General features: G+C 55.6%; 2 protein-coding genes across 2 annotated transcripts in view; one reads left to right on the forward strand and one right to left on the reverse strand.

The window, feature by feature from the left end:
• Positions 1-15,156, reverse strand: part of FRMPD3 (FERM and PDZ domain containing 3) — a 52,783-nt gene extending 37,627 nt beyond the window's left edge. Inside the window, exon 1 of the mRNA XM_061356744.1 lies at positions 15,094-15,156. The gene's annotated coding sequence lies outside the window, so the exon portion shown is untranslated. The remainder of the gene's footprint in view (positions 1-15,093) is intronic.
• Positions 15,157-15,383: 227 nt separating this feature from the next.
• RBM41 (RNA binding motif protein 41) overlaps positions 15,384-23,700 on the forward strand; it is a 66,674-nt gene continuing 58,357 nt past the window's right edge. The window contains exon 1 of the mRNA XM_061356762.1: positions 15,384-15,389. The gene's annotated coding sequence lies outside the window, so the exon portion shown is untranslated. The remainder of the gene's footprint in view (positions 15,390-23,700) is intronic.

Genomic DNA, 23,700 nt, shown 5'->3' on the forward strand with positions numbered 1-23,700 from the left:
GGGCACTGTGAGCACTTCTAAGGGAGGTGATCAGCATCACTTCCTCGGACCACAGGGATGTTGGAACCCGCTCCAGCCAGCTCCATCTCTCTGGAGGATACAGCCTAGAGACCATTAACCCACGCTGAGCATCTTCCTAAGAGCATGCAAATAAAGCCGCAGCCCTGCTCACTCCCCAAACACCGGGGGAAAGTTACTTACAGTTTACAATAAACACCGTAGTGTGGAAGCCAGAGAGTGACAGCTCTGAAGATGGCACGTCAGCTCTGGCTGTGCCAGGAGGACCTGTCAAACTGTCACACAGCATTAGCTGCAACACACTCCTGCACAGCGCCCTGCAACCTGCATCCCTGCTGTGCCACAGCACCCAGTGCATGGGAGTGCTGCCTCCTCACCTCACCTCTTCTGTCACCTGGCCTCTGGCATCTCTTCTCCTGCAGCAGGATGCCCACAGTCTGCTGTCCATGGGCTTTGTAGACCAGGATGGACTGATGGGATCAGGCTGGAACAACCAACTGTCTGCACCTGGAGCAGCAGGAGCTGGGGCTGGAGCTGTGGGTACAGCAGAAGTGATGGAGGTCCTGTGTGATGCTCCCACTGTCACAACCACACTGCAACAGCCCTCCAGGAACAACCCCAGCAGGGAAGCTGGTGGTGACACAGAATGCTTGGGACAGGGCAAGACACCTCGCTACGCCAGACCCATTGGGACTGACTGAGTCCCATGGCATGCATCCCTGCTCTGCATCCTCATCCCTTCCCTTTGCCACATGCCATCTGCACCTGTCTGTGCACCCAGGCTGCTGCAGTGTGAAGCAAACAGCACCATTACTTTGTTTTCCCCAAGAGGGACTGAAACGAACCCGTTTTGTGGCAGGTCAAACCCGCCGTGGGCAGTGACCAAGCCCCGGACGAGAGGCAGCACAGCCCGGCAGTGGTTGCTAACCCACCATGCCTGTTCACACCGGCTGGGTTGGCATCTGGAGAGCATCACAGAGCCAGGATCTACAGAGCTGCTCCTCATCTGCAAGCGAAACCACTGCCTGTGGCCTCCACAGCTGTCACCTTGGCACTTGTGGTGAATGACAATTCATAGCCACTGGCAGGGACACATCAGTTGACTTTGTCCTGAGTCGCAAGAACGGGGAGGCAGAGCTGAAGCTCTGGGAGCTTTCCACCCCTTCCTTTGCCTGCTCACAGCGATGCTTTGAGGCAGTGACCAGCTCCGGGCAGCTGTGAGGCCGTGGGTAAGCATCCCTGGCTGCCTGGGCACCAGCTGGGCTGTGTGTAACACAAAGGACATCTGCAGTCCCATGAGGCTGGGCCAGGACCGCTTCTACCCAACGCTCCCAGCTTTGCCAAGAGCATCAAAATCACCTCCCCGACACGTGGACAAGGAGCCACCAGCCCCGCTGTCTCCTCAGTGAACGCTGGGCACAGCTTCTCCCATTTCCTACTTCGCTGACCAGATTAAACCCCTTCTGCTAGCCTACACAAAAGGATCAAAATGACAGCAGCAACAATCAAACGCTCTCAGCAGAGCCAGTTGGTCCTTAGTACATCCTGGCTGCCAGCAGCTGTCACAGGGAGATGGGAACTACAAGCTCTGTCCTGTGTTTAGCATGGACATCCATCTGGGAAAGCTGTGGGGCTCCAGGCCCACCAAATAAGTGCTGAATTCATACAAACCCTGCCTGTCAGGTAGGTATGATAATGGACCCTCTGCAAGCATGGGAAGGGGTTGCAATGAGGTTGGAGAAGAGCAGGCATCCTGCCTGGCTCCAGGGGAAGGTGGCTGACACAGACCTCTCTCTGTGCTGAGCACATCGGGATGCTCGGGCACCCTCTGGGCACTCAGCCAGATCCCCGAAGCCATGGAGGAGTTTCTGCTCATGGCTGGCTGCTGGCAGGGACCTGCATGGGTACCAGGGGGGAAGGAGAGCTCACGGACCTCCCCTGCCCAAGCTCAACCACAAAACCAAACATCCTCATTGCAATTAAAAATGGGGGAGAGACAAAAGCCTCTGACCCAGAGCATCTGCAAATGCTGGAGCCCACGGCAGAGGAAGGAGGAGCAGATCTTCCAGAAGCATGGCTCCCTGCCAGCCCATTCCCACACTGGGGATGGATCATGCAGGACCGGTGGTACCACAGATCTGCAGGACAGATGAGATACTCCCATCTCTGCAGGAGCTGTGCACAGCACACCTGAAGCTCAAGCCATTTCCACTGGGACCTTCTGTTAAACAAGTGCCAGGTGACCGTGCAAGGAGCAAGTGATGAGACACTGTCGTCTCAAACTGGCTGGACAACAGACATTCCCCATTGCCACCGGCTCTCCGGCTGGATGCCAGCATGATTCCTCCTGACCACATGCCCTGGCTTTGCTTTATTGGTCCTGTAAAACCCACACGCAGTGGCTTACACATGCCAGCATCCCTGCTGGCACCTCATTTGCAAGAATATTGCCAGAGGCAGGTAAACACAGGCGAGTTATCACTATCAGCATTAGCAGAGAGTGTGACTTGGATCTCATCCTGCATGGACAGGTAGCAAGCGAAGGAATTGCCTCTGAAGAGCTGAGACAAAGCAAACCCCAGCATCCTCCTCTCACAGAGCCAAGGGATGGGAGCATCCAGCTTCCCTCCCACAGCACAAGGTTTTTTCCCTCCCTGGAGGAGCCCCCAGCTCTGGGAGAGCCCAGGGAACACTCCATTCCCACTGCCCATCTCAGGCCTGGGTCCCCTCTGGGACTGGTGGATTTTGACTGAGGAAACAACAAGCAAACAAACAACAATCAGTGTTTCATCACTGTAAGCATCAGTGAGGCACACGTTGTGCTGTGCTGGCTGCGATCACACAGATCCCCAGGCTGACGACTGCAGCTAACACGGTGGGGATGCTGCTTTCAAGGTCTCTCCCCTGTGTCCCTACCAGGCAGGACGAGGTGTCTAATGCCTTCTGAGAGATGTTCCTCTATCAGTGAGGTTACAGCAGGAGCAGACCCAATGCTCGAGTTCTCTGTACAGCAATGAAAAAAGGAGTCTCACAAGAGCTGCTTGGAGGTGACGTGGCAGCAGCAGCCAGGAGGAGAATTACCGAGTACTCCATGCACAGAATACAATTCCCATTGAAGAGAGAGGGGGGAAAAAAAAGCAAAGCACAAAACCCAACTGAGCACTGAACCACTTCAAAGCCTCTTCTGTCCAACCTGCAGAAAGGATCCTCTGCCAGCAAGAACCCACAGCCTGGGTGATGCTTTCAATGCAGCCTCCCCTTGCCCTGCATCCCATCACCTACCCTGCTTGTGAGATGGTAACGAGCTGCCTGCCCGGGTGGCTGCAGAGAGAAACCACCACTGGGGTCCATGGGGTCTGTGGAGGCTCTGAGGTGAGGCTTTGGGTGCAAAGTGCTTTAAAGCCCTAACTCAGGTGGGAGGCATCACCTCTTGATATCCTGATCACCACCAGCTTGAGCCCTGGGTGCTGGGGCCCAGTCAGAGCTGCCAGGAGGAGAGGGAATGGACCCCACCACAACCAAGCCCTTGCACCCAATGCAGCCAACCCCTGCAGCTGGAGCACTTCCATGGGGACAAGGAGCATGAGAAGGTTGTTAATCCAGCATCCTGCTAATGGGAAGGGGAATTAGAATCTACCCAGAGAGACCAACACTGGGGTTTGGATTTAGCAGCGTTGTTCCCTGGGGACTGGAAAGACAACATACATTCCTGGGGGCTTAAACCTGCAGAGGATATCAACCTAGCAGAGAGAGAGGAGAGGCCAGCACATTAGGAGGGACAGCGACTACAGAATTGCCTGCCAGCCTTTGGGAAGATAAATGACGTGAGGTTCTGTAAGATACACCAATACCTAACACAGCCGGGGAGATGATGGGTGCCAGGGCGGCAGCAGCCTCTGCTATCTGGCTGATGGCAGCACAGGAGCAAGATCTGAAGGGTAGAGCAGGCAATAAGGAGGAGCTGAGCGTGCCCGTGCTAGGAGCAATGCCAGCACAGGGGAGAAGGGACAGACACACCAGGGAAGGATGGGGGCACAGTGCAGCTCAGCGCTCAGAGAAACCTCAGCCCTACTTAGCAGTCAGGTCAGGCAGCACCGGCACCGCCTGTGAAAGAGGATGTGCTGTTTCCCTCTTGCAGCCAGCGAGCACCGGGATGGTTTAACCTCTGCTCCGCAGGCACTGCTGCCCGTCCCAGACCCACGTCCCAGCACACATGAACCTGAGTAACACAGAAACTCAAGACCGGAACAGGCTCTGTTTCCCCACAAAGCAAACCCAGGAGCCTGCTTGCAAGCCTGCGGAGAGCTGGCTGCCTGCCCCTCCATCCCCGGGGCTGATGACTGAGCCCTAGAGCTGAGCATTCCTCTTGCTCAGCGCCACATCCCAGCCAGCAAGCACTCCCATCCTCATGGCTTTTCCAGCGCTGGGTAAGACCAGGCTTTGCTGCTGTCCATCCCAATGCAGGCTGCCCGCCCTTCCCTGGCTTTCGGGACAAGGACCGGGACTCCCCGTGCAGCCGCTGCCGTTCCGAGGCATCTCCTCGGTGTCTTGGAAACGCTGCCGTGTGGGAGCTGCTCCCCGGGGAGTGAGTCACGGTGCCAGGCGGGCGAGGGCGGCCGCAGGCACACACGCGTTGGCCACCACTTGCCCCCCGGCTGCTGGTGGCACGGGGCAGAAAGCGTCCCCATGGAGCAGCATCTCCCGTGGCAGGGTGACAGCCCCGCGCCTCCCATCCCGCTCCGCTGCTCCGGTAGCTGCTCAAGTGCTGTGAAGCGTTTCCCATCAGCTGCTTTTCCATGCCATGGCATCAGGGAGACAGGGAGCAGCCCGGGAAGGCAGCTCCTGCACACAGTGTCCCACTGCACAGTGTGAGGTAATCCTGTCCCCCCAGCCAGCTCTGGGTGGCTAAGGGGAAACTGAGGCAAAGGGACTCGCAGCAGGACACCACTGACAGTGCAGGAGCCTGTGGACAAAAGGCTGTCCTGAGCCCCTGGGGATGTACCCCTGAGCCCCAGGGAAGCAGCACAGCCACTCCTGCTCTGGGAACCACCTGGCCTCAAAGGCAGCACGAGCTCCCAAAGAAAGGCTGGGATGGATGGGATGATACACACCTCTTCTGAAAGGGAGCAATTACCACAAGATACCAATTATGCAAATACCTTGGTTACCAGAAGGATGATCCCTGAATGCTGAGTAGGAAAGAAAAGAGCCGCGGAGAAGGAAAATCTGTGTAGCCAAGAGCTGCATCTTGTCTCTTCAGAGCACCAAGAGGCAGAATGGGGCTTCCATGAGCAGAGAGGCTTTAGGAGGCCACCACAGCCCAGTGACGGCGACATCAGGGATAGACACAGTGCTTGGTGTTTCACTTGCCTCCCAAAGCACTTCAGAGCCGTTACTATCATTCCCCTTGGAAGAATGAGGAAATGGAGACACAGAAGGAGAAGGCACTTGGCCACCAAGACTCATTGTGCAGAGACAGGGAAGACTTTAAGATGCCGCTTGGGGCATCCCACTGCTTCCCATTCCCTTCACTTCCCTCCCTGGCAGTAGCCACTGGCCAAGTCCCACTGACGTTGCATGGGGAGGAAGGACAACTCATGATGCAGTAAATGTTGGCAGAGCCAGCCACGCGATGCTATTTCCTATCCCTGTGGAGCAGAGAAGCCATAAGTCAGCAGGAATGGTCTCTGCATTGTCCCCACACACCAATGCCAGGAAGATTAATGGCAGCAACGCAGGCGCTGACGTTCAAGTCCGGCAGCCCAGCATCCCCTCCTGCTGCCAGCACTGTCTGTCCAGAGATGGTGAAGCATCTCCTCCGGTGCTCCTGGGCAGCCGTGTCCCCACCTCCCAACTGGACCACAGAGGATGCTCCCCATGGCCCGGCTGTCCTGGCACATGGAACCCTGACACAAGGCAACCCTTCCTGCTCCAGGTCCTGTGGGAAGACCCTGCCCTCCCTCCTCTTGTCACAGCCCCTCTTTGTGCAGTTCTCCAGCACAGCCTGTTTGCAAACAGCCGGTGCTGCTATCACACATGTAGGGGATGCCACATGTTAGACCGGTGGCATCACTTGCTCAGGAGGTATGTGGCTTCTCTGCCTGGTGCTTTGGGGGTGGGACAGCAGGACAGAGCCCAACCCAAACTGCACTGAGGAGAGCTGAAGTCAGTTTGGCTTTGTCCATTTTGAGGGCAAAACGCCTGCTTGAGGACAAGGCTTTGGCACTGGGACCATGACAGCAGCTGCCTCTTCATCACTGGAGTTCAGTGGCCCAGCAATCCAGAATCCAGGAGCTTCTTCCCATGCCCAGGGAGAGATGGATCTCACCCCCATCTGTTCCACAGGCGCCTGCCTCACTGCCCAGCCCCTTCCCAACCGTGCCTGGCCCTTGAGCAGCTCTCCAAGTTTGGCCTCTTGGCACCCCTGCAGTGCCAATGTTTGATCACATGTGCTGGATTTGCTTCGGATCAGCAGAAAAACCCCACTTCTTCATTATCTCCCTCCCGTCCTGAGCTCACACTGCCCCAGGAGAGGCAGAGAGTTAACTTCATGGACAAGGTGATGAAAAGCCAGATGCCTCCTGCTACCCATAATCACAGCAAAGCAGCGGGCACTTGACCCATCCCCTGTGACATAAATAGTCCCATTGGCTACTGATACAGCTCCTGACTGCTCTCTCCCCAAATCAGGCATCCTGTGCTCTGCTAGGGGCACACTAAGCTCAGTTTCTACCCACTTCAGATGGAACAAGCCTGGCCAAGACTACTCAAGAAGACCTGAAGGACCTGATGCTGCTGCTGACCTCTCTCACTGATGCCAGGGAAGTGTCCCAGCATTCCTTCCCTTGGGGATGGAGGCAGAGATCCTGCTGTGCCTCCTAGGAACACACAGCAATGCTACAGGGGCTTCCTGTACACACCCATCTCCCCAGGCCAGCAAGCTGCAGCCTGGGTTTTCACTACTCACAGCTCAGGCATCCAGGCAGTAAAGATCCCCCTGGATTGAATCTGAACTTTCCCAAGCACCATCATGGCCCTCTGGAGATGTTTGATGGGGATATTTGCTGCCAGCCCACTTGGAGACACTCAGGGGACAAAGAGAGGCCACATCATTCCCTGCCCAGGCCCAGAGCGCAGCACTGGGGTCTCTGCCTGCCTGCGGGATGGGAGAGGCTTGCATGGGGCTGGGGAGCAGCCAGCCCTGGAGGGATGTGACAGCCAAGGTGGGCTGGTACATGCTGATGGCAGCATGCTCCTGCTGACCTGGCCGCCTCCCACCAGCACCATGCCACCTCTGGGACTTTGGGCAGCAGCAGGAGGAGCAGTTCCAGCTTGTTCCCATATAGGAATAGATGGAGCAACCTCCAAACTGCTCCCTGTGAAGGGACAGATCGATTCAAGTGAATGCAGATGGTGCCTTCCTGCTGGAATGCAGTGCTGAGTGGTGGTTCTCAGTACCGACCATGGGCTTCACGCAGGCAAAACCCCTTGTTGCAGCCCAAAGTCAAGGGGAGCAAGCAGCAGCAGAGATGAAGAGAGGAAGATGGGTGCTCAAAGGTGGCCACAGACAGCAATGGAAGTGGCTGCAGGATGCCAAGGAGCGCTGAAACAGTGGAAATTACGAGGGGCAGAGCAAGGAAATAAGATGTGAAAGAAGCAGTTAAGCCTCCAGGGAGGAAACGCATGGCAGGGCATGGACGGAGGCTGGATACCTGCACAGCGAGATGGATCCACCTGATCCACCAAGTAGCCTTCTCCCACCTCTTCCCAGATGAGCAGAGCACTCGCTGGAAGCTCTGCCACAGCCAGGCAATGCCAGGGAATGGATCTGCTGGAAACAGGTCCCAGACCTGGAAGGAGGCCTGAGACGCAGTTCCTTGGGGTAGGGACCACATCTTTGGCATCCTCTGCATCTGTCCAGCACCCAGCTGATGAGCTGTGAGGACAGCAGTGCCCTGCAAGCAGCCTGCCCACAGCACCCTGTGGTCCTGCCAGGGCTCTATGGGCATTTCAGCCAAGACAGGCCTCCAGATTTGCTAGAGCACTTACGATGTGAGTGATGGCACAAGGATGCCAGGTACACCACATCGACTGCCCTCTCCGCATCCCGTTTAGCATCACTCCTTTTAATAACTCCATTTAATATTACATGCCTCTACCAAGAGTCCTTTTAGACCAGCAGCCTCCGAGTTGCTTGGAAACTGTTTGCTGCAGCCACCGAAAGCCGCTGTCGGGAGGGCTCAGCGCCAGCCCGCTCCCCAGGCTGCCAGCGCTGGAACCCAGCGGAGCAGCCCTGCTCCCTTCCCTGGCATGTGCTGGGAGCCGGAGGAAGCAGAGGTGAGATGGGAGCAGCTCTGACACACGCCGGGGATGGGAAAGGCTCAGGGACCACGGGGCTTGTGGGAGGACTCGGAGGTCTCCCGGCTGCATTTCAAACCGTTCCCAGCCTAAGGGGTTTCCAGCCCAGCGCTCATGGAACACGGGCTCAGCCTCACAGGGCTCATTTGGTTGAATCTGGGCACTGAATTCAATCATTAAGACGTGCGAGTGAGGGTTCTGCTTTATGTCTCGGTACAGCCTTAATGGTGAAGTCATTTACCGACACCTCTGTAATACTCCATGAATAATTAGGTATCTCTTCCAATTTATGGCTTACCATAAAACGCTGCCACAGTTTTGGAGACAGGGCTTTTTTTTTTTCATACTGTAGCAATGACAGAAAGTATGTTTTATTGCAGGAATGGCAGCTTAAGTATATTTATCCATTGGCCAGGATTCTGTGGTATACTTCCCTCTCTAATGGCTCTACAAACATACATACATCCCAGATTTACACCCAGATTCCCCATACTTTGCTTTTTGATTTACATAATATGTGAAGATTTCTATAGAAGATGGAGAAGAGCATCGAGCCACTCCTGCCAACCCAGATGCCTGAATTCAGCGCTCCCCCGTCTCACACCACCCCTGTTTCCCCGCACCGAGAGTGCTTTGGGGACCCCACAAACACCTTTGGGATCCCACCTCTTAGCTCGGTGCTGACAGGGAGGAGGAAGGCTGAGGGGGAGATGGGTGAGGACCTCAGGGCCCGCTCAGCATGGGAATCCCCAAGAGAAGAAACATGAGTGGAGCATGAGAGGAACTGCCAACGCTGGTGAAATGCATCTCCAACACCATCCCACCTGACACCTTCCTCCATTGCCCTGGTGAAGCACTGCCTTTTTGTTTTCCCTTTAAATATTGTGGAATTACAAGTCTGATTGATATGAATATGTAATAATGCTGCTTTATTAATAGCAGCTGCATTATCAGTTCGCTCCCTGCTATTGGCAGGGGATCTGGGACAATATGTGGTTTGAAAACTAAAGAGAAACGCAACCCACAAAGGCAGCAGGAGTGAGATAATTCCATTCCTTTTCCCGGTGAGCAGGCCAGGCCAACACAAACACAATGGTCACTAATGCATCACCACCGCTCCTTCTGCCTGGCCACAGGAACAGGCATTGGGACGGCTCCACAGTGAGGATGGTCCCGAGCACATCATACAGACATCTGCAAAAGGGTTTGCAGCCAGTGCAGCCTGCATGGGCAAGTAACACCCCTTGAAGCTGGGGAGCCCACAGCCAGCGTTAACCTCTGCAAACTGAGGTTATTCAGTACAGAGATACCTCACAAATCTCCCTGGCATGGGTAATAAACTCCCTTTGCAGTTTGCTTTCTTTACTCCCCCCATCACCACCCCGGAGGCTTAACAGAAAACGAGATTACAAAGGAGATTGTATTGGACAGATTTCTGGTGCGCTATTTTAGCTGTAAATTATGCCAGCTTCATAAAACCCCAACTGTTCTTCCCCGAGATCCCTGCATAGATTGGCTTGCTAAGATCAGGAGACCAATGCTCGCTCTGTGCAGGCATTGTCTAGAAAAGCGCTTACAGGGTCCAAACAGTAGCAAGATGCTACAGTGCTACGAATATATGTATATACACATACACACACACACATACATATGCACGTACACGTAGGCAAGACAGCACTGAAGAACTTCCCGTGCCTGTTGATTAGCTAAACAACGACACACACACACAGAGCAATTCCAAGCCCCTACCCATTGGGCTTCGCAATACGACCCTAGGGATCGTCTGTGCTGTTTTAGCTGCCTGTGCCAATGCAGCTGATGCCTTCCTCAGCCGTAGCTAATCCCAGGAGGGAGCAGAGCATCAGGCAGCGCGGTCCCAAGCAAGGCTGGATGCAAGGTACGGGACACGGGGTCATGCTGCGCGGAGGGAGCTGAGCGAGCACACACGGTGAGATGAGCTGCTGGGGCAGGGCAGGGAGCAGGGCTCTGCAACGCCAGCACAGAATGGACACAGCCTCAACTTTGCTACAGCAAACCTGGCCAGAGCTTTTGCAATTCCTCTCACGAGCATCACTGCACCTTGGCTGTGCTCCACGGCCCTGGAGGACAGAGCAGCAGGGCTCCCGGCACACAGTGCTGCTTCAGGGGGAGTCTAGGGGTGCTGCCCAGGACTAAAAGGACAACAGCTTGGCTCACACTCAGCTCCAGTGCCAGGCCCCTCTCCTACAGTGCTCCCCCCCTGCACTAGGGACTGCCTCCACCCCACCCCATGCTCCTAACGCAGGCAGCTAGGCAACAGGGACCTTGAGCACAGTGCCACAGCTACGCTGCTTCAAGCACCTCCGAGGGACAAGAGCCACGCTGAGCCCTAAGGAGACAAAGCCGTGAAGCCCCGCAGCCCTCCTCCACCCGGTCCCCGTTACCTGGAGGGGGGTACTCGAGAGCAGCAGCACCCTTTGCCTTCCCCCGGCAGCGAGCCGCCTCCCCGGCCCCATTCCCACAGCTCCACCTGCTCGGAGCTGAGCCAGGTCCCACCGCACTTCCCGCATGCGTCGGTCGGCTCGCAGCCGGCACCCCGGCTCCGGGAGCCGTACAAAGGAGAGCCCTGCCTGGCGGGACAGGTCCAGCCCATCTCATCCATGCATCCTCCTCTCCAGCCAGGCTCCCAGGGAAACACTACAGCAGACATCATCTTGCACATGTATCCCAAGCCTCCCACGTGAAGCATCCCTGTAGGGTCAGTGGCCTTTGGGAGGACCCCGCAACTTGTAGGCAGACATCTGTGTATCTTCTCCTAAAGAAGCATACTGCAAACAGAAGCAATGCAAGCTGGCAGAGGTGTTTGCATTGCAGCATCACCTATCAGGAAGAAAGGGGTGGAAGCTCAAGAGTGGTCAAGGCAGCACAATAATGCTGGATAGATGTGAAAGGGTTCATGCCCAAAGATGCTGGAGTGCCTCTCCTTGCTCTCCAATGGGGAGCTGCACTTCCCTCACACACACGTCCCCACCTACAACAAGCCATCTCTGCAAGTTACACCGTGCCTTTCACCACTGGGACCTGGCACGTGGCTTGTCTGCATGTGTACATATATCTATCAATAGAAACCCAGGCTTCCTGGGCAATCAATAATGCTATTTAAGAGATAAATCTCGCTATTGACCAGCTGCTAAGGCCAGCTCCTGGTTAATTTAAAAGAGCTCAGAAGTGTTCCCAGCATCACTGACCATCAGTCCTGTGTGCTCAGGCTGTGCAGCCAGGGATGGATTGGGCTGGGGATGGACTGGGCCATCTCTCTCCAGGTTACAACAGGAAAGGGCTGTGCAGGGACCTGTATTCCAAGGGGAATGTAACTCCACCACCAGACACCTCTGTGGTCTGAGACCAGAGCCTTGGGTCTCTTTAAACCAACCAGGGACCACAAGGGATGGCTAGGCAGAGACACACTGCTGAGGATCCGTGCACCCCTGGGGAAGAAAAGGCCCATATGTGAATGCATGTGAGCATTTGCTGTGCCATGCACAAATCAAAACTGGACACTGTGTTCCCTGAGGTCAGCTGGGGCTCTGCTGGATTTCAGGCTCTCTACCACCCCAAAACACCCAGCCTTGGTGTGGCCAGTGGGTCGAAGGGGCTTGTTGCCTGCCATGCCCTCCAAGGCAGCTCCTGGCCACCCTGTCTTTGTCCCAGCTGCAGAGGTCTGTGCTGTGGTGCACGCAGGGTCTCCCCCAACCCACCTGCACCATCAGGAAAGGACCAGTCCCACCAGAACAGGTCAGAGCAGGGAATGGGCAGAGCTCACCCAGCCTCGAGGGGAAGCCTGTGCAGGAGCCATCTCTCTCCTCCCTATGGAGGAGAGCCATCCCTTACAGGCATTTGAGGGAGAACGGAAGGAAAAGCATTGCTGAACCCAAAGGACAGTGCTGCCACGTCAACAGTCTGTCACCGCACTGCCCTCATTCAGCCGGATCAGAGATTTCCAGCAAGCCAGCAGCAAGGATCTCAACAGGCTCCCAGCAGGAGCCACAGAAGAAGAAAGACTGTTTTAGGTAGGCTGGATCAGTTGGAAAAAGATGTGTCCTTCAACAGCCCAGGGGATCTTCCAGCCTGTGCTGCCCAAGGCCACCACTCCCCCAAGCTGCACCACTTGAAGATGGATGATGCCACATTCCCTTTCACATTCCCAAGCTGTTGTGGATCCATGTCTCTGTCCACTAATTTCAAAGCCAGAGCAACACAACAGCACTGGTGCTGCGGATAGGTGCTGGGTGGGAAGCAGCATTTCCAAGCAAGCCCTGCTCTGCCAGGGAGCAAAAGGCCCTATTACATGAGCTCATCTCCTTCCTCCCATTGCAGGCTCTGAGCCATCACCTACCAATGCCACCACTGAGCCCAGAGAGGGGACGGTGGCACCTAAAAGCACCTCAGCCCTGGGAGATTTGGGCTGCTTTCTCTCTGTGGCAGGTGAGATGGGAGTGATCCAGCGATGGTGGGGGGCTCACTCAGTGGAAGATCCCCAGATGATCTCGGCCTTGTTCCAACCAGGCTGGAGGATCCTCAAGGTAGCAACCGACTTGATCGTTATATAAATACCTGTCACTACAAAAGCCGTGGGCTGGAGCTGCCCTGGCAAATGACACTGAACTCATGGTATGAGTCAGGAGAGAGGCTTGCTGCTGATTCCAGCAGGGGTGGGGGGGAAGGACCCGTGCTAAGGCAGAGCTGAGGACTTGAGGCTTTGTCCTTCGGTGCCAGGGTGCAGGCACCAAGCAAACCGTGAAAGCACCTTCCAGGTATCATGGGGCTGTGATTGGAGGCACAGTCCCAGCTCTGCAGACCCAGAGCCCTGCTTCCCGCTCACCCCTGGAGCTTGGGGCAGCTCCCATGAGTTTAGATGGTGAAGCAAAACATGAAGGCGGATGGTGCAAAGGATGCCTTATCTCCTGGCTGCTTTCCGCTCACTAAGGGACTTCTGTGCTAGACTGGGCTTTATGCTTTTAGGCTTCAGTTCAAAGCTCAAACTAGCTTACTGCAAGTCAGAAATGAGTTCCAGAGCTCGCTGCAAGCACACCACTGTTTACAACAAACATCAGTCCGTGCTCCTGCCTCAAGAAGCTTGAGACCAACAGGTCCTTCTGCAAGCTGGGGCTTCGAGGCAGTGCTGCAGCACAGCAGTGGCTGTTGCCATGCCAATGAAGCGGGCAGTTGGCACACTGAGATGCCAAACCAGGAGAGCAGCCACGCAACCAGAGATGGACCCAGGATGGAGAGCTCCAAGGGCTGCTGTCCCCACCATGGGCTCCTGCAGGAGCATCACACGACCCAAATAGCTCAGCTGCTCTTGGCTGATGCCCTCATCAAGCACCAGGCCCTCCTTGATGCTCACAGCCCCCAAAGCCCGCTCCCCACTGCAGCCCTGCATTGACAAAAGGTGGGGTTTTGTTGCTCAGGTGAGGTACGAACCCCTCGCTGCAGGATGACGTGGGTACCAGCAGCTCCTATAGGGGCATGGATATGTATAGAGAGATGCTGGACACAGGGAAGCACCTTGCCCAGGTCTCTGTCCAGAACAGAGGCAATGCCACCCCTGTCCTACCCTAAGCATCTCGATCCAGAGATGGGCCACAGGCTCAGCCTCCCTTGGGCCTCACACAGAACAGCTCTTGCCCTCAAGGCACTCTTGTACCAGGTGGGGCTCTCACACACAACCCAGCCCGCCCTGATGCAAACCAGCTTTACTCTCCTTCATCCTTCCCTTGTAGACATGGAGAAATGGAGGGACAGGAAGGTAGAAGGCAGCACACTGATTGTCAGGAGAGAAGACAAAGATGTGAATGGTTTCAAATAGCTTTTCCCCCAAAGCAAGCCACATCTGTCTATCAGTCCTGTTGCTGACAAGGAGCAAACCTCATCCCATCCAATTACTCTTCAGCAAGAAAATGAGGAAAAAAACCAAACAAGCCCCAAGCTGGGAGCCAAGCGTGTTTGTTCTTTCAGCTCAGTCAGCCACGATCCGTGATGGCAACAGCCACAATACCAGACTCACACAGAGAATGTCACCACCAAGGAGCATGCCAAGGTGACCTGGGGGGCAGTGGCAGAGCTCCCTGCCCTCTCTACATAGCCCTTAACCTTCCCCAGGATGGGGAAAGCCATCTCAGGTGAGAGCAGAGCTCAGCAGCCCTGCTCTGGTCCAGACCATGGGAACCCCTCGGAACAGATTCCTCCTCGGGTGCATCACAGTGCGCGCCTCCCACAGATACAGTGTCCAGGCTACGACAGGGTGATGGGGCAGTGAGATGGATGGGAAAGGGGATACCCCATCACCCCTCTGGTATCCGCAGAAGGCCACAAGCACATCTCCAGCTGCCCCTGCAGCCGGGGCTCTCCCAGGAGGAAGAGGCAAATCCCAGCCCCAGCACCTCCAGCCACCAGCCAGTGGCTTCTGTGCCCCCAGAGCGCGGGGAAGCTGGGCATTCCTCCCCTCACACCACGGTGGGGAGCCGCGGGGCATCTGGACGTCAGCAAGCGCTGGGGAGGAGGCGCCGGCCTCCTGCCTCCTCACCATCCCCTTGCTCCAGCCAGCGCATCCCCGCGGGGGAGCCAGCGAACTCCCGCCAACTGGCAGCACCCCCGACGTAGCGCAAGACCGACCGACGGCTCTGCCCGCAGCCGCGCCCCGCAGCACCCCCCAGCACCCCCCGGCACCCGGCTCACCTGCGCTCCGCCGCCGCTCCCCCGGTACCCCGCGGAGCCTCAGGCGGGCGGCGCGGCGGGCGGGCAGGGCAGGGCACCCGCAGCCCCCCGCCGCCGCCGTGCCCATGGCCCGCCGCTGCCGCCGCCGCCCTCAGCGCTCAGCCGGGGCCCGCCGCCGCTGCTGCCGCCGCCGCCATGCCGGCCCGGTGCTCCCGGTCCCCCCCCACCAAGCCCCGGCCGGCCGGCGGCGGCGGGCGGCTCTGCGCGGCTCTGCGGGGCGAGGGCGGGCGGTGGCGGCGGCGCGGGGCGGGGCGCGGGGCGGGCGGAAGCGGGCGGACCCCGCAACCCCTCTTCGGGGGGCTATGGGGTGATGCCGGGGTCCGCCTGCCCCGCCCCGGGGGACCGGCGGGGGTCGTCCCCCTTTCCCCTCCGGCCGCGCCGGGACGGTCACCTTCGGTGCGTGCCGGGGGACTGGGACTCCATCAGCGGTCACCGGAGGAACCCCTCTGCCGCGGGGTGCGCTCCTGCCCGCCGCCAGCTCCATCCCCAGCGCAAGCATCTCTCCGCTGCCTTCTGCTGGGCGTCCCCCCCAAGCCCCGCACCGCTGGAGGCACTCCAGGCAGGCCTGCAGGAGAGCACCGCAGACCTCCCCTCTGCGCCCTTTCGCCTTCCAAGCAGCCTGGGTGCCTTCCCCACCGCTGCTGGGTGCGCAGCCGGCCTGCTCCTGCAGGCATCCACAGCGGCGGAGGCTCCGTGCCCGAGCACCAGCCCCACTCCGCCTGCCCTGCTCCTCCTGCGAGCCCCTCTGCCTGTGGCACTTCGTGAATACCCCTGGCCCCGTTGTCATCTGCTCACTCAACATCATGAGACCCTTCTGCAGTGATCCATTAGGGTTGGTTTGTTTTTAGTTACATTTAGACATCATATATGATGTGCAAACATTAGCACCTTACTCTTTATCCCCTTCGCCAAACGCATGGGGCTGTCTGCTCACCCATCCATAGGTAACTCCATGGTAACCTCACTACTCCCTATCTGGGGAAAAAAAGATCAACAAAAGCTTTTAAGGAAACTACGTTATCAATGCACAAAAGGAGGTTTGTGTGCATTTCTCATGAAAAGATTGGGAAATGAGGGCTGGGAGGGAGGTTACCATGGATTTGGGGAAATCAAGTACACTATTAGCTGGCTAACAGCCTCAAGAAAGAATAGATTAGCAAGCCACAAATTCCTCCTTTGAAAATGTGACTGACTTCCATTATACCTCTTTCCAAATCCACCCGTTCTATTCTTTATCAGAGCTCCAAGCAACTCGTTTGCTCAGTACAGAACTTGGACTTGTCTATGGCTTCCTGGCTATAAGCTTTTACAGCAACTGCAGCCACACTCTCTGCCTCCCATTTGTGTGGCACCAGTGCTCATTTCAGCAGCAGGGTGCCCGGCCCCCCTTGGTAGCTCAGTATCTCCATGCTGCTCTTCCTCCAGAGCCCTTAGGGAGATCCTGCCTGACCCTGGCAATCCTTTGCTCTCCATTTCATCAGTATCTTCCAAAAAGCTTTTCTGACGTTTCAATTGGAGAGGGTTCTTCAGATTCGTCTGCCATAGGAAAGGGCACAGTACGTGCGATTTGCTAACACCCTCCATGGCAGGCATTAATGTAAAGAAAGTCATTTTGGGTCTATGCAAGGCCCTTATCTTAAAGCTTTTTGCAGTCATGGGAACCCAACAAGCCAGCACAGCATACCCGCCTGCCTTCTCATGATGCTGGCATAGTCTTTATTACACGTTTATAGTCTCTATTACACGTTTTCATGCTGTCAGCATGTCCTCCCTTAAAACTTGTCTCATCCTAGAGGCTTACATTTACTTCACCCAAATAAATGTCCTCTCCTATTTGCCTTGTTTGAACACAACGTGCACTTTCTGAAAGCTGGCTGCTGACACCTAATTGCCTCCTTTACAGGGTTATTTTGAACCCGTTGGCATTTTTGCCCTTTACAGCTATGAATGGAACTTGTACAAAACATTTCCAGGATGAAGACTGAGAAGATGCAACAAAGCTCAGGATTCATGCCATAAAAAACAACGTCTCTCTCCCTGCCTGTGCATGGAGACATCTCTCACAAAACAGAAGCTGTTCACCGCAGCATATTTAGGATTTGTTTGTTTGCAGCCACCTGCTTATATAAACCTGTCGCTTTTTCTTCCTCTCTGTTGGAAGCTGGGATCTCTGAGAATTCTCCTCTTTCAGCAGCTTCTTTGGCCAAGTTTCCTTATTTTTGCCCAGTTTTCTTTCCAGAAGCCTGTTTTGCATTGGTGTTAGGTCAGGGTTAGGAAGCTGCAGGAAACTCTGACACGTGCAACTTGCTCCCTGTCCTGCGCACTGCCCAGGAGTGAAACACAAAGTGGTTTCTCTTCCTTGGGTGCTAATAGCTGCCTTGGAGGTATTCTCTGCCCTCCTCAAATGTTTTGAGGCTCATTTCCAGGTACAGTTAATTCAGAGACCCTCCTCTGGCATCTTCTAATCTCACAATGTGACCGCCACATGTTATCCGTTTCTTAGCCCACACTTCCCATGGATGCTGTGCCAGTACAGCATCCTGCACTGCATGTCCCCAGCTCCCTGTTGCAGGATGAGACAAAGACTGCTGGGTTTCCACTGCAGCACTTGTTGCTCTTCCATGGTTCTGCTCTGTGCTGGATTAGCCTCTCATTGACTAGCTGCTGTATTGCTCTCCCCCAGGGACTCCCACTGTCTTTGATGACAAGATGAGGGGTTTCACCACTGAGTGCAACACTGGAGGAACCTCAGACGAGATTCTGCTGGGGCTTTTTGATGGTCAGAAAGAGCAGCAGAATGGAGGTGAGCCCAAGATGACAAACATACAGCACAGAGCTCATGAAAAGCAAGAAGGGGCTCTTGTTCTCCAATACCAGCAGGCACAGCTAGCCTAGTGATGCAGACCTGGCTAAAGGAAGATGACTCCGCATGTGGCACAGGTATCATGGAGCCAGTGATCACAGCCGCTGATCAGACCAGTGATGGTGGTGGTACCAATTGCTGTTGTGAGAACACCTGCCCTGGTACATCCCTCATTGCCCAAGGAGCATCTTACAGGGGAGATCAGATGAGGACAGAAGGTGGGGACCGCAGCAAGTGGGGACAGATAGAAAAGGGATCTGTGGATACCTGGGTTCTCTCTCTTCTGTAAGAAAATCAGAGCAGCCCCCTCCTACTCTATCCCTCACTCCAAGCTGGAGCGAGTGGGAGAAATCATGACTACCTGATGGCTGTTTGGCAGTTGTCGTGAAACAAGCCTGACAGTTGTCAAGCCAGATCCTTGTCGCCTGGTTAGAGCTGCACTGTCACGACATGGCAGGACTCTGGTGCATGTCCCAGCCTCAGCCCTCCCTGCACAAAGCTCCTCAGACTCTAAACCAAGTGAGGAGCTCCTTTCCAGGCAGAAATGAGCTCAGTCCTCTCGGTGGGATTTGGGGACCAGCATTGAACCCCAGCCCAGCAGCCAGAGCTGCAGCATCTTGCTCCCAGTTCAGTGGGAACAGTCAGAGTGTGTTGGGGTGATGGTTCAGTCCCTCCTGCTGGGTGCTGAGGGAAGGCTGTTGTGGAGTAAACATCCCATTAAGCCAAGAAAAAACTAAAATGAGCTTGCAGAGCCCAGTGGGGTGGGAAGCAAACAGCTCCATCAGTGCTTGAGAGCTGGTAGTTTATATAAGCAACAGGCTTGTCAGCTGAGAGTGGAGCAGCAGCACAAGGCAGCAAAGCTGGAAGCAAGGGGAGACCATTGTCTTTTCCAAAGGGTTTCACCAGCAGGCAAGACACACCAGCACCTGCAGTTGTTTCAGGACACTATAGAACTGCTCCTCTGCATGGGATGCTGTGAAGGGTACCAACACAGACCTGGCACTTTCAGAACCGCAGTTGTGAGGAGGTTTCTACCTTCTCCTTCTCTCTGCCCAGGGTCACTGATGTGAAGCTTTCGGGATACCTCCACAGCTTTCACAGCCAGGGAACGTGGGGCACGCACAGAGCTGGGATGAAGGGACCCGCAGGGTAGGCACAGGCACCCTGCACAGGCTGGGGACTGTGGTCCTCAGGGTGTCACAGCAACTCCTGAAGCACCACAGGGTTGTTTGGTAGCAGCATCTTCCCCACTCACAGCAGTGAGGTGCCCAGGCCAGGCCTGGGGATTAAAGCCCAACAGTGGCCATGGCATAGAGACCACAGCCTCCAAGCCATCACTTTCCTGCCTCTCCCAGATTTGCCTCTTCTGTGCCCAAAGCCCATCTTCCACAAGACATCCCTCAGCCCAGCCTCTTTCTCTTCAATCCCCAAACGCCTCAATTAAACATGTAATTAGAAATGCATTCCAATTACAGCAAAACAACCCTTCAAACTGGGGGAAAAAAAGAGCTGTTCTTCACACAGTAATTTAGTTCGATGAGTACAAGTTTGCGTGCCCACAGACACTCACTGGAGGCAACGCCCCATGTTTTCAGCAGAAAATGGGTGATTTTGTCTGTAAAGAGTTACATGGTCAGCTCAGTGCTATTGCTACAGGAGTGCTAGGGAGCCTTTCTGGTCCAGACAGGCTGGGAAGCCCTGGATTCGCATCTCATGCTCCTCCCAGGAATGGCATGCTCTGTACCAGGGATGCTGCAGTCGCTCACATCTGGGCCAAATGAAGGGTAGAAAGACAGGAGTTTGGCAGGTAGCAAGGAATTCCCTTGTGGATTTGACTCTCAGACATGAAATCAGCCTCCCTTGAAGATATCAGCCTGAAGTGAAGCTTATTTGGAAGGCGACATCAAAGTCTCCCATCAGGTCTTATTAAGGAGTCATCAGTCTCACACAGCAGACTTTTCCCCACCATGGAGGACAGGAGAAGGGGTTTCTGCCTTCCACTCATTGCTGAGTCTCCAGAACCCTGTCAGGTATCACCTTTGGGATCTCACATGTAACCTGGTATGTGGTTTCACCCCAAAGCTCAGGGCAGGCCAGGGGGCCAGGTGCAGAGCAAGCTCCAAGCCCAGCCCTGCAGGGACACAGCACCCAGGGAACGGTACCTCCATGGTGCTGCCATGAGTGCTGACCCATCGGGAAGCTCCCACAGGACCAGGCTGGATGCAGGAGAGGGGATGGATACCGGCCATTTGCTCCTTCCTGGAACAGCAATTAAAGAGCACAGAAGCACCAGAGGCATCCAGGGAGACTGCAGCTCTCCAGCTCCTCACCTGACCAGACTGGTCCATCTGCACAGAGCTGCTGGGGCTGCCAGTCAGCTCAGCACTGGGAAGCTAAATGCCTTTGCAGATTGGATCTGTTACCATGGCTTGCTTCTGTTGTTTTGATTCCAGGCTGTGGTAGGAGCCTGCTGGGGTTACCAGTCACCCATGCTGGGATGCAGGACCTGGAGGGCAAGGTGTCAAATCGCCTTGAAGAGCAAACTCCTTTGCTCCGTATGCCACTGTCAGGGCATGAAATCATCCCCCCAGCACGGCTGCAGGTCTTTTGCAAGGGAGGGTCAGTGGCCTCTGTCCCCTCTGTGTCACATGGAGATTGGATCTGCTGGTGCAACTGATCCTGCTACAAGGAGCTACATGGACTTCTCCCCTCCTCAGTCCTCCTGCTTTCTCTCCCTGCTGTTCAACTAGTGGTAAAACAGGAGCAGTTGGATCTTGAGGAGAGAATAAATAGCTTTGATTTGGCCACGGGCAGAAGATGGAGGCATTTGCTAGAGAGCATCTGACAGCTCAGGAGAGCAGGCAGAGCTGGCTCTGGCGGAGCTGCGGTACTTACAGCCCCTAATCACTAACTCACTCCTTTAGTTGCCATACTCCAAAGCAGTCCTGTCACTACCACATTCCAGGGCCCTGCAGCTCCCACTCCATCTCACCCAAAGCATCCCCGTGTCCCCCTGGACGCTGCTGTGCTCCTGGGGTCAGACAGGGAGCTGACCACCGCGGCGCACACGCTGCTCATTCAGCAGTGATGTACCTCCGCGGTGGCAGACTTGATTCATTGCCCTGCTCCGTGCACACTGCTGCTGGAGGAGCCGGCAGTGAAATTACACCTCCTGCTCCACACCCCCGCTTCCCGCACTTGGCTTCTCCTGGCCAAGCCGTGCTGCCTGGTGTTATTTTTAGCTCCCAGGAACTCTGCTCTTTTTCTTAATGGGACACGAGCACTATGGAACGTGCTCGCATCACTCCAGCCGCAGCCTCACATGCGGAGCGCCTGGGCAGTCGCCTCTCTCTCCAGGGACAGGGAGGGAGCAACGGGTCCCACTGCAGAGAACACCCGCACAGGGTAGCAGCATCCCTTTGCCCCTGTCGCTCCCTTTATACAGGGCTATAGCCCCATCTAGGTCTCCACGCTGCTGGCTATGTCCAACGCTTTCCTACTGCATCTATTACCTGTTATGGGATGGAGAGCAATCAAACTGCTTTGGTCCCTCTTGGAAGCTGGGGAGGCGGCAGGAAAGTGTTACAGGGGAAGTGTGTTGGGGTATCAGAAATGCCCTGGAACATAACTAGGAGGTGCATCCTCCCAGCCCACCCTGGGGATGCTGAGGCTGGGTACCAAGCATTTGTAATGTTAATGAAGGGCTGCTGGATACCCCAGCCATTCAGGCTCCTGCTGCTCCAGGAGGGCTCTCCCCTCCAGAGATGGGGGAACTGCTGCAGCTCCTCCTTTTCCAGGCCCTGACTTCTGCCCAAAGTAAATATGCAAGGATTTGGGATTCTTACACCCAGTGCTGCTGGGTTGCTCCAACGTGCCCAAGAACAGAGCACCTCCCTGGAAGCCTCTGGGTGCCAGGGAGGAAGAGGCAAATCAGTCTATTTATTGAAGTACCTAAATTAGGAGGTGGGAGTCTAATTTTAGGTGCTTGGTGTTGCCCTTCAGAGTGATGAATTAAGCACCGCAAGGGCTTGGGTGCATATTGCTCCTTTTCACTGCTCCTTTCTCTCCTGTGGGAGAGAGCCTGTGTCCCTGGGGCTGTGGCAGCACCCTGCTGAGATCAGCCCTTGCTGCCAGCCTGGAGCTGCTCAGACATGCTGTAATAGAGCAGGGGACCTATAAACCCTAAACAGCAACTTTACAGCTTGTTTTGCATCCGAGCCCAGCTGTGACTCAGCAGCAGGGGAAACTGAGGGCTATAACCACCTGGTGCTGAGAGCACGTCCCCTCTGTGGGGCAGGAGACAGCATCTGACCCATACCACACAGAGATAGCCATGCTTCATTAATGATATCAATTAAGTTTCCCAGCACTGAGAGGGAAAGGAGCATCCTTGCATCAGGGATGAAGCTACCACATGGATGTACTGAGGTCAAGAAGAGAGATAGCAGGAGTGGAGACCTCCACCACCCTCTACATCCCATTGGAGACAGACAGTGCTCTGGCTCCACACCACCCATGGCAGCACAGACCCTTCCCATGTTTTACATCACTTCATGATCCCCAGGAAGCAGATTTGCTGCCCTTAACCCAGCCAGTGCTGAACGTCTGCTGCTGGAGGAGCCCTCCCCACCTTGCCCTGTCCTACAGGCACCTGTGGCCACCACAGACAGCCCAGGCAGCACAAGGAGCTTGAAACCATCTGTGGCTGAGCAGAAAGATAAATGGAGACCAAAGCGCCGCGCTGGCAGATTGCTGCTCTGCAATTGCCCCTTGGAGGACACCTTCTCTGCAGCCCTGCCAGGCTGCTGCTCTCGTTCGAGACTTCCCAATCACTGTAATAGAGTGAAACCTTATTTACTGCCCTCATCCTGCCTTTCTAAAGTGGCCATAGGCACACAGCAGACCTCTTCCCTTCTGTACTAACAAGAGGGCCTTAATGGCTTTTCTGCCACAGCACAAATCAACCCCAAATAAACATGGGCTCTAAGTGCTGGCTGGGGAAGAGGAGGGCAGCGGTGGCCAAGGTCTGGCCCTGAGCAAGGGCACATAAGCCACAGCACTGTGTCCATGGCAGGCAGCTGGGAAGCCCTGGGATGTGCCCCAGGGACCTGTTGGGGCAGAGGAGCTCCCTGGGGCTGGGCAAGGGATCTCCACCAAGGGGGATGCCAGGAGAGTGGGAAACCCAGCAGGCAGCACTGCCTGTACCCTGGCCCAGGGCTTTCTCCTGGGATGGGGCTCATCAAAGCCTCCTTTTCCAGGAGGTGTGAATGGATCTGTGGTTTCAGGAAAAGCAGGAGTAACCCCAGCCATGCTCTGCTCCCATGTGGGGCCATGATGATGAGACATGAGTGTGGAGGCACTGAACGACTGGCACACAAGTGTCAAACCAGAGCATGAGGATGCAAAAGCATCCCCCCGGAGCCAGGGCATGAATGTTGCATTTTGCAAGAGCATCTCAAGGCTCCTGGTTTCCTCTGAGGAGCTTCTTGGCCCAAACCTCTGCAGCATTAGAAATGCAAGAGCATTTTCCTAATCAGCCAGCTCCCATCATTCGCTATGACGCAGGCTCTCAATTACCGTGTGCTAGCCAAGGCTCCACCGAGAGCCACAATGGGAGAGAAACTTCCTAATGGAGTTGGGAAAGAAACATGGGTATGGAAAACACTGATGTCACCGCTGGGGCTGGGCTGCTGTGGCCACAGAAA

Source organism: Neopsephotus bourkii, unplaced genomic scaffold (genome assembly GCF_033783945.1).
Source record: "Neopsephotus bourkii isolate Nb327-2 ecotype Australia unplaced genomic scaffold, CSIRO-AGI_Nbou_v1 NB_867, whole genome shotgun sequence".
Taxonomy (NCBI): Eukaryota; Metazoa; Chordata; class Aves; order Psittaciformes; family Psittacidae; genus Neopsephotus; species Neopsephotus bourkii.